Here is a 10630-nt window from a genome sequence, read left to right as displayed (position 1 = left end):
AGAGCAGCGGGAAGGCGTGGTCGCCGCCTTCTCTGGTTCCCAGGAATTATTGCCTCGCTTCGGGACTCGGAGGTAACTAGCAACAATGGTTTGGGGAAAGTAATGACTATTTTCATGCCGGGGGAGCAGTCTGTCTCAGAATGGTATGTGGAGTACTTGTGATCACGTCATGCTGGCAATCGCTCAAAGGTAGTTGGGCTTTAGGATCGGTGTTAAATTTGATTATTACCTTTTAGACCTTAACGGGGATCTTTTTTAAACGTTGAATTTTAGAGACTGCGTTGTTGCTTTATAGATCTTTTTCACCGTAACTTTAAAAAAAACCCCACCCTGTAAGAATTGTTTAAATATTTAGAGTCCTAGGCTTTATTGTAATAAAGTTTGCTGTAATAATAGCTGGCTGCAAACAAGAACTCTTATTTGTGTTGTGTTTATGAAACAGGCGTTTTATTATACAATTTTCGGAGTCAGAAAGTGCTTATAATATAGCAACTTTATTTTAAAGCAGTTACCATCCTAACTGATGACTTGTAACATTATTTTTAGGAAGAGTATTATACTGAGGTAATTAAAGTTATTTTTCATCTCAAGATATACTTATCTGAATTTAATTTAGGCAGGTTTTTTTCTCTCTGTCATATATGCTAAACATTGAATTCTCTTGGCCAGCAGTATTGGTGTCTTATTCGCATGTGCCTTGTGAAACCAGATACTTGGATATGCATGTAGCTAATTTTGTAAATGCACTTATATTAAGCCATGACTACGCACTAAGTGCTATATAAAGGGTACTTGAAATCATTGACTCTTTGTTCTGTGGCATTAACATATTTATTTTTAAAAAACAACAAAGGCTAGTAATTTTAGCTGTCTTATTTGGGTTTTTCTCCTTTATTGGCTTTTTAAAAAATGAGACTTGGGTAGTCTGTTGGTAGGCTGTATTTGAAAGATAAATTAAATCTTACTCTTTTTATATTCTCACCTTAGAAGGCAATTTACAAAACACTGTTGCTCGGTTTTCTCCATGGATAGCAACTAGGAAACTGAATATACCTATAGTTTACTACAGTTTACTAGCTCTAAAGGTTGCCATGGTGGTTTTTGTATCATGTACATTTTAATGCTAAATTTAAAAACTTGGAAACATTTTACAATTGAATAGTATTAAAGAAGAATTAAGCGATGATATCACTATAGAATTGCCAAGAGGTTAATTTTAATAAATGTGTCATCAAGCACATAGATTAAGTAGCATGTAATCAGGTCAGGGCTTTGTTTATTTATTCATTCACTCATTTTGCTGCCCATTCCTGAAGGCTCTGAGTGGCTAATAAAGTCAATTTACAGAAAAATGAAAATAATGATTCAGCCTTTCCAAATGCATATAAAAATAAAAAGGACAGAAATTAAAACAAAAAACACAAACACCATGTGACTGTGAACCCCACGTTCAATTACAACCCCACCTCCTCTTATGCAAGACAGAACAAGTAGGCCTTCACAATTTTCCTAAAGCCTAAGCAGAATGCTGTGAAGAGTTGATTTGTGAATTAGCTTGATTCTTGAATAAAGAATTCTACCGGAGAAAATATCCCTTTAATTAAACTTTTGTCTTTGATATAAGGTTTTGTAATATAAGTATATATGCATTTGTCCATAATCTATATTACAGATAAGAAACATAGTTTTTGTGTTAAAACATCAGTCATTTCAGTTATGGCTTGTTTAAGCCAAATAAGTGGTCCACATGTTGCATTAAACTATATAGTACAAACTAAATGGCTAGTTGCACAGATAATGTCAAAGCATACAATTTATATTATGGCTGTTAGAAACCAGTTATAATCTGGCAAGTTTTGTCTTAGCCAGATGGCATAGGATAATTTTAGGATAATTGTTAAATGTAATCTTATCAGAAGTTCCATTGAGTTTAATGGAGCTTATTTACAAGTAATGGATAATTAATTAATTGCAGCTAGTTTTTATTTTTAAAGCTTATTAAGATAAGGAATTATTTCTAGAGAAAAACACATATACTTTTAGTATTTTAAAGACTTTATGTCATGAAATATATCCTCCAGCATATTGATAGCAATTGACATGAAACAACAATGCCATGTAAGCAAGGAAAATCTGAAGCATTCATATACATCAATATTTTTGAAAGGCTGCTAACATACCGTATATAAAAATAGAGATTACAACATGTTTATTTGGTGAGCATTTTGGCACAAAAAATATAGATTTTAGTTAAAATCTAAGTTAAACAGTATTTTACTTGCATTTTAAAAGAATGCACAAGCAGAGCAAAACTATGCAATCATTCACTTTCAATTTTTTACATTATTCCACGCGTCTAGGAAAATCACATGTTTTTGTGGAAAAGCTTGAATCTATATATAGCAGTACCAAAAAAAAGTTTAAGTCTAGTAGTTTCTTTACAACAGAATGAGATTATATATCTGATGAAATGATCAACATGTTAGAGAAGTGAGAACTGACACTTAGAGGGGTAAAATAAAATTATAGCATATATCTTTCCTTTGTGATTTCTTAAAAACCAACTAGTCTGAAGAAAGAGAAAGGATTGGAATGGTTGTGTAGTCCAATACTTAAAATCCTCTTTTTTTAATGGTCCTTTCATGAGTTAGGTTCAGATTTGTAATTTAGGGACCTCTTATCCCTGCGCTTTCTCAAAAAAACTTCCTTTCTCAAAATGTAGTTGTTGACCAAAGACTCTAAATTATCTATATTATCTAATATTTCATATCCAGGACATTACAGTGTGCTGAGATACTTACTTCTTATGAAATTTTTGCAAATCAAGAGAGGGTCAGCCTATTCTCCAAAGCATCTGAAGGCAGGACAAGAAGCAATGAATGGAAACAAATCAAGGAGAGAAGCAACCTAGAACTACAGAGAAGATTTCTGACAGAATAATGAAACAACTTGCGTCCAGAAGTTGTGGGTGCTCCAACACTATAGACATTTTAAAGAAAGGATTGGACAAGCAGTTGCCTGAAATTGTATGGGGCAAGGGGGTCAAACTCACCGTGTCATGTCGTTATGTGACATGCCTTTTTTCCCTTTGCTAAACCGGGGGTGGGCGTGGCCAGTACGTGACACATCCGGCCTGTGGGCCGCGAGTTTGACACTCCTACCGTGTTTCTCATATAATAAGGCCGGGTCTTATTTTTTTTTGAGCCCCCCAAAAATGGCTAGGTTGTTTTTTCGGGGGTGACTTAATTCCCCCACTTGCATCTTCGGGTGGGCGGGCGGCGACAGCTTGGATGTTGACCTCGGCGTTGGTGGGGCACATCGTATCGGGGTCAACGCAGGCAGCACCATATCCGGGTGTGCAACAAAAGTACTTCCTAACGGCAAACCCCCCCACCACCATTCCCCCCCATTTCGCATGTTTTAATAGGCCTTAATTTGGGGGGAGGGGCTTAATTTCATTTCATGCCTATAAAACATGCTGGGACTTCCTATTGGGGGAGGTTGTATTATTGGAGAAACAGGGTAGTATAGGATTTCCTGCTTGAGCAGAAGGTTGGACTAGAAGATTTCCAAGGTCCTTTCCTATTCTGTTAAATCCACATTGTACACAAAACAGCCAAATGTATTAGCCTGCTGGCTAGCCCATGTAGGTATAGTAAAATTCCTTATTTATGCCTTGTTAAAGACATACAAAAATGTATTACATTCTCATAACCATGGATTTATCTGTCAAGATGGCCAAAACAGTTCTGCCAGAAATTATTTTTTTTATCATTTTTATCCTACTTTTATTATTTTTATAAGACAGCAAACGTACGCAATACTTTCTCCTGCTAATTTTCTACAACAACCCTCTGAGGTGGATTGGGCGGAGAGAGTGACTGGCCCAAAGTCACCCAGCTGCCTTTCATGCCTTAGAAAAGTATTTTGGCTTAGTGTACTCTATGGATTCAACCTATTATGATTTATATTACAAAACTCAATACAGAGTGTATATTCATGCTATAGTCACTATGCTTGTTCTGTGTTGCTTTAAAAAAAAACCATACACACAAATGTACATTTTCTTTTTTTCTGAAAGGTGGATATCTACCTCCTAAAGTAAGGATGATTCCTGGTATTAGGATACAATCCAGGCAGTTCTGTTTTAGGCGTTTGCATATTAACATATGGATATTGCTACTTTTACTGGCTGAATTTATTAATATTCTTTTATTGTAATAGTTTTATTTTTTAATTTAGGCAAACTACCCAGAGTAGTATGATAGGATCAGTTTAGAAATCATGTAATTTTTTTAAAAATAGTTTTCCCAAGTGTTGTTATTCTTCAAGTAATAAGTTGACATTGTGATTCTTGTTGATGTAAGCATCATTTATTTAGCTTAGTTTTGTAAATAATTGGTTTTTAGAACTTGGGGAGAATTTGTGCATTGTGTTTTAGAATTAGAATTATTTTTTATTGTAAATACTCTTATATTTTCTATGACAATTATGCAATCTGTTTTTTTTATTTTATAGATTCTATATTTAAAGAGTATTGTGTTAAAAGGATAAATTTATATTTTTGGGAATGAAATAAGGTATTTTGGTTGGCAGTAGTTTGCATAATTGCAATTGTATATTTTTTCCACAGTCAAAATAATTATAAAACTGGCTGCAATAAGGGAGTCTGATCTTGAATTGAACACAAAATATTTCCTAACTTTGTATTAGAATTGGTATAAGTAGAGTATCACAGGCAAATGTACAGCCTTTTTACTTTAGTTATTGAGCTTCTTGAAAATTGCACTGATTTGTAGCCCTTTACTGTCGAAACTGCCAAACTGAAATAAGGTTTTTGTCTTCATAATGAAAATTACCAAATCAATTTTTAGTTCAAAGCTGTCAAAAGGCTGAAGATTGAGTTGTTTGTGGAAGAGAAAATATATCTTTGAGACCCTGTCATATTAGCATTGAGTCAGTAAGTAGTTAATGGAAGAGACATTTTTACTGTGGCTTGACAGCATTGTATCAACGTGTTGCAGTGAAAATAGGCCTTTTGACAAAGGATCACATGTTCTGCTCTAAATATCACATGTGTTTCAATGCTTCTACAACATGTTGCAGTTAATGTGGGATTATAGTTTGGCTGTGTTGTGTTGTGCTGATCATTTTGATTTGTTTTTCCATCTTCAGAAGCACTGTAAAATGCTCTCCTACTAGTACCGTTTGTTCTGATTATTTAACCTACTTAATATATGCCTTTGGGCAAGATAAAATGGAAAAAAATTAGGCAGATGTGTTTTGAACTGCTAGAAGTGTAGGTTCTGTGCCAAAGATGCAGATACAAATGTTGAAATATGTTTCAAAAAATCAGATATCTGATAGAAGAATGGCTAAACTTTTTAAAAGGTAATTTTAAAAATTGGATCATCCCAGAAGAAAGATTAGTATCTGATCCAATTTGGTTTAATCCTGAATATATGCTTTAAACAGTTGTATTATTAGTAGAATGTTGTGCTTATAGCAGAATAGTTTAGACATGCCTATTCTAGTTTGTTTATTTTCATAAATCTACAAAAGACATTTACGTGAATACCTTCCTTCTGATTGTTGGCTTGCCCAATGTAGTAGACATTTTTGTGTATTGGTATATGAGTTGGTGACATGTTCTTCTGCATGAATTGGTTGCAATTTATGTGCTTTAGCATGCCTTGAACTACTTTCCCTGAAGCAAAAGTGGAGGCATGGATAGCACGCCTAGACTGGAGTTGTTTCTAAAGAATCTTGTTTTTCTTACTCATTTGTAGGGGGAAAAATTGTTAATAAGCTACAGCTTTTGCTTTGCTCCAAATACGTCTTTTTAATGGATTAAAACAGAATAGGCAACTGTTAAGGAGTTGGAAACATCAACTTTAACATTCTTGTGGGGGAGGGAATAAGAATGGCTGGGATCATAGTGATGATGTCATAATGTGGAAATAAGACATATAAAACAAATAAGATTTTAAGAACGTTTGAATGTCGGTTTAAGTTTTCTTTTACTTTGGGTAATATGCACATTTTTTAAAAAAATAATGAAGGCTTGCATGCAGTTTTCCCATGATTTTAAAATGAAAATCAGTAAGAAATTACACTGCCACCACCATTTGGTAATTTCAATGACACATTAATGAAGTTTTCAGGATATTGCAGCGGAAAAAAGTGAGGTGAGACTATGTTTGAATCATCCCTAAATTAGGTTTATTTAAGAAAGCTGAATATATTTTAAGAGCCTGATAATAGCTTTTATCTATGTATATAAACTGTTAAAAAGTTTGTCCCTGACTCTGCTGAGGATGCAATAAGTTTGGTTTGGTTGTTTTGTAGACAGTTTTTTGCTATGTTTAAGCAGAACATAGGTCCCTGTTTTGCTTTGCTTCTCAAAATCCTTCTCTGGGTTGGGGAATTCTATAAAAGCCAAACTAAGGATTATACCAGAGGCATATCTAACAGTATCCGAACAATACATAGACACATTGCCATTGGAAATAAAAAAAAATTGCAGGACCATTTAAACCTTTTTTTCTTCAGTTGTGTTTACATTTAGAATTGTTCCTCCAAGTTCTCTTTATTGTGTAAACAGTGGGGAAATATCTAACAGAAGAAACGGACAAGAATTAAGCAACTTCTCAACTTGTACTATTTTCCTGTTTCTGCTGCTGGTCTTTTGTGGCTGCTTTTCTTTTAATTCCATCTGGGCACACACGTAGACTCAGCTCCCATGTAATATCTACTTAGGCCTTGGGAAGGGAGGGGGAAAAGGTGCCTGGAAACTAAAACATAGCAACCTACTGGTAGTACAGCCAATGTAGGTGGGATTTTTTTTTTATTGAAAGTTGCCATGGATACACTTACATCAACATGGGTGGATCTATAGCCATGATGTTATGGCCTTGGCCTTTGCTGTCTAGGAACACTGCTGTTCCTGTTCTCTAGATTGCTGCCCTTTCCCCTCCCATTTGAGACGGTGGGTGGGCATAGGATTGGTTGACTTTCCCAGTGGGCAAGATTTGATCTTAAAGAGGGGAGAAATCTAACGCTGGCTTAACCTGCTAGCTTTTTATGTTAAAAGGGGACAAACTAAAATGAATATTGATGAAGATTTAATAATATTGAACAGGTCCACACAACTAGGTATTCTTCCTAGATTAGAGCTGTTCTTATTCTATTCCTTTCCATTACTTCTACAATATATATTTCTTCTTATTGCTCATAATTAGGTGGAAGAGATTAAAGGAAAATAAACCCTCTCTCTTAGGGAAAAGACAGAAAGAGGCAAACATCTCTCTGTCAGTACTTGCATTTCTTGCTAACAGTTTTTAAGCCAGCAGGATGTGGAACATTTGAAATACTCTGAATGAAAATGCATCTATTGAAATGTACTATAATATACAGCTTTACTGGATCCTTATATGTCCTGAAATCACATGATAAATTATGTGGCAGTGGGGATCTGTTTATAAGAGTAGAAAGATTGCCTGTGTGGTGACAAGGGAATTGAAGCCTCTGGTCCCTGTTATTCTCCTCCTTGCAACTTCTTGCAAACTGCATCGATTTCTCCCAGTTTAAGTTTACCTGTATCTGAATTTGGTTGTGGATAATTTCTTAGCTGTTGGTAAGAAGAAGCTCTAGTACATTCTAATGCCACTAGGCACTTTTCTTCTGACCTCCTATTGCCTTAATAAGTGATTGAGGTAGTCTGGATTTAAACTTGGACATGCTGTCGTCATGCATAGTTTCAGTTTGTGTATCAGTTTTGCTTGGTTTAAATTGAATCATGTCAAAAACTTGCAGACCAGAGAATATGTATTTGAATTTGACTGGAAGAAAGAAACTTAAAATAACAATTATTAGGCAAAGATATTTGAGTATAAAAATAAGTGGTCTCTAAGATTACCTTATACAAAGGCAGGCTATTTATTTAGATCTCTCTTGTTGACTCAAATAATAGTGGTCCTTCACTATTTGAAACAAAAACTACTCTTCTCTAGCTCTTCAATTTAAGATATTGAGATACTTTATCAATGTATACACCACTCAAAGTTGCACAACAGGTGGGAAACATATAAATTTAATATATGAAAATAAATATATCTTGGTTTAAAACAGACTAACATCATTATTTACTATGTGTTCTTTTCACTGGATATTTATAAATATGCTCCTAGGAAACAATAAGCCTATTCCATTCCAAACACAAATTTGAATTGTCCTGTGTAATATGAGGGGTTTTTTAATGTAAAAATGAAATGTGTGTCATGTAATGGCTTTTTTGTTACTTTTGAGAATCATCTGCCTTATAAATTCAGTTCCACTAAACCAACTTGCTACTTAGGGCAGGAATCCTAATACCATTCCTGACTTTAGCAAAGGGGAAAATTTCCAGTGATGGAGCACCCAAAATTACAAGAGATACAACTAATGTTTAAAACAATGGTACAGAAATTGGTTAATTAGCCCCAAGGGAATAATTTGGACATATCCTGGAGATAACGGAGCAATTTGTTACTGTTTATAAGTGAAGGATCCAGTTTGGGACTGTTGCTGTCAAAACTATTGTGTACAATGTTTTTATTTGAGATGGGGAAAAGAAGGAATGGGTGAAATAGCATAAGAACCATTGACTTAATAGCTCTCATGGTCAGAAAATTGTTCCTTATTTTGTTTTTGGATTTCTCTCTATAAACCTTCTACCCATTAGTACTTAACTGTGATAATATTTTATTTTTGACTTACTTATTTAAACAACAGATAAGAAAGTATTACTGTCCACAATCACTCTCCATAACCAAAAAATGGGTCCAGGGGTGGGATTCTACTGGTTCGAGCGAAATGGATGTTAAATTTGCATTGAACCGGTATTTGAACTGACCGGCTGGCCCTGCCCACCCCGCCACTCCCAGAAGTCTCCACCCGGTCCATTTTTGATGTAGGTAAGTGCAGGGTCTGCACAGAGGCTCTGGGAGGGGGAAAAACGGGCCTTCCAGAAGTCTGGAAATGTTCTCCACTGAGCCGAAGGGAGAATCCAGGATGGATAGTCTCTAGTCTCATAGCTCTGCAGACCGAATTGAAAAACTGAGGACACCCCCCCTGGTAAAAGTCCCCAGTTCTTCACTCGGTCTCAGCGTGTTCAGACCACCCTTTAAGGGCTCCGAATAGTTAAGATTGTAGAAGAATCACCCCCTGGATTGAGTTTTTTTTCTTCAAGAGGCTTAGAGCAGGTTTGACAGCTAACTGGCTTGCTGGTTAACATTTTCGTTTTTTGCGGGGGTTTTTTACTGCCTTTTAAAAAATTTCTTGCTTTTGTTTTTTGCGGTTTTTTTTACTGCCTTTTAAAAGATTTCTTGGCTGGTGGACTGTTTTTTTTTTTAATTGTGATTGTAAATTTGGTTGGAGGTGCCCCTGAAAGCCCGTGTGGCCCGGGCTGGGGTGGCGGGAGTCAGTGTCTTATTCAACTCACTTTCTCCTGGTCCGTTCATATTGATCTGTGCTAGCTGCGAAAACTATGAGGCGCTTCTGCCCTCGGTGTTGGCGGCCATTTCAGACATTTCGGGACAATTCTGCAGTTCGTCTCCAGGATTGTCCCTTGGGGGTGGTACTGGTCATCTGGATTGAATCCTGACCCCCTCTCCAGTCACCAGAGCACCGTGGCAGCTGTGAGACGCTTGAGACTGCCAAATTGATTGCGGTACAGCCAGCACTGGCTTGCAAGCCTCTGATCTGTCAGGGCTTGTAGCAATTTTAAAGAGTCAGCCATTTTTTTTCCCTTTTTGCTTTGACTCTTGCCTTAAATTGCGGAACTGTGCTGAGCTCACCACTTCTGGGTCGCACTAGCCTCCTGAAGTGGTGGACAGCTGCTGTGACCAAAGCAGACAGCTTTAGATCACATAAATTTTGTTTTTATTTTTCTTTTGCCCCTTTTTTTCCTTTTCTCTCTCCCTGTCAGTGACAATTATTTTTGGCGGGCTCAAAATGGCCGCCAGGGGAGCTGGTCAAGAATTATCAGCTCCTCAGCAGAGTAGGGAGAGAGCTGCAAGGGGATCAACTGTGGCAGCGCCATCACTTGAGACTTTCAAGAAGAGATTGGACTGCCATTTGTCAGAAATGGTGTAGGGTCTCCCACTTGGGGGGGTTGGACTAGATGACCTACAAGGTCCCTTCCAACTCTGTTTATCTGTTATCTGTTAACTAAGTCCAGGTCTGCTGGGCTGAAGGGAGCAGCTAGGATCAGAGCTAGGACCCTAGCCCCTAAAAGACCCTCTAGGGCAGAGGATAGACAGGCCAGGCATAGACAGAAAGCCCTAGACAAGGAGTTTGATAAGGTAGTGAGAGACTCCAAGATGGCTGAAAACAGAGCCATCTCTCCTCTGCTCCCACAAGATGGCTGGCAGCAAAGCCAATTGGCAGATAGACAATATTTGACTGCCTGATCTCCTGGTGGCTCAAGTACTCAGGATTTGCAGGGAAACCTCCAAATCAAGGCAAAAGCTACTCATAATAATTGTAATATAATAATCATAAATAAAAAGCCACCACAAGGATTTTTGATTGCTGCACTTAGAAGCCAAGCCTCCAGCAGAACCAGACCTACGTCTGAAGCCACCTTTTT

The 10630-nt window shown here is 36.8% G+C and overlaps 1 protein-coding gene across 6 annotated transcripts in view; it reads left to right on the top strand.

The window, feature by feature from the left end:
* Positions 1–10630, top strand: part of HIPK3 (homeodomain interacting protein kinase 3) — a 97367-nt gene that overhangs the window by 5956 nt on the left and 80781 nt on the right. Inside the window, exon 1 of one of the 6 annotated variants that reach the window (XM_087951031.1) lies at positions 43–143. The exons of 3 other annotated variants lie outside the window; for them this stretch is intronic. The gene's annotated coding sequence lies outside the window, so the exon portion shown is untranslated. Of the gene's footprint in view, positions 1–42; positions 144–169; positions 190–2774; positions 3027–10630 lie in introns of those variants that run through there. 2 more of the 6 variants (XM_087951029.1, XM_087951032.1) reach the window with 2 other exon arrangements.

The sequence above is a fragment of the Notechis scutatus genome, chromosome 1, assembly GCF_049901735.1.
Source record: "Notechis scutatus isolate UNSWTSFEM ecotype Mainland chromosome 1, rNotScu1.2, whole genome shotgun sequence".
NCBI classification, from domain to species: Eukaryota; Metazoa; Chordata; class Lepidosauria; order Squamata; family Elapidae; genus Notechis; species Notechis scutatus.
Note: the sequence above shows the minus strand (reverse complement) of the source record. Positions and strands in the feature narration are given on the sequence as shown.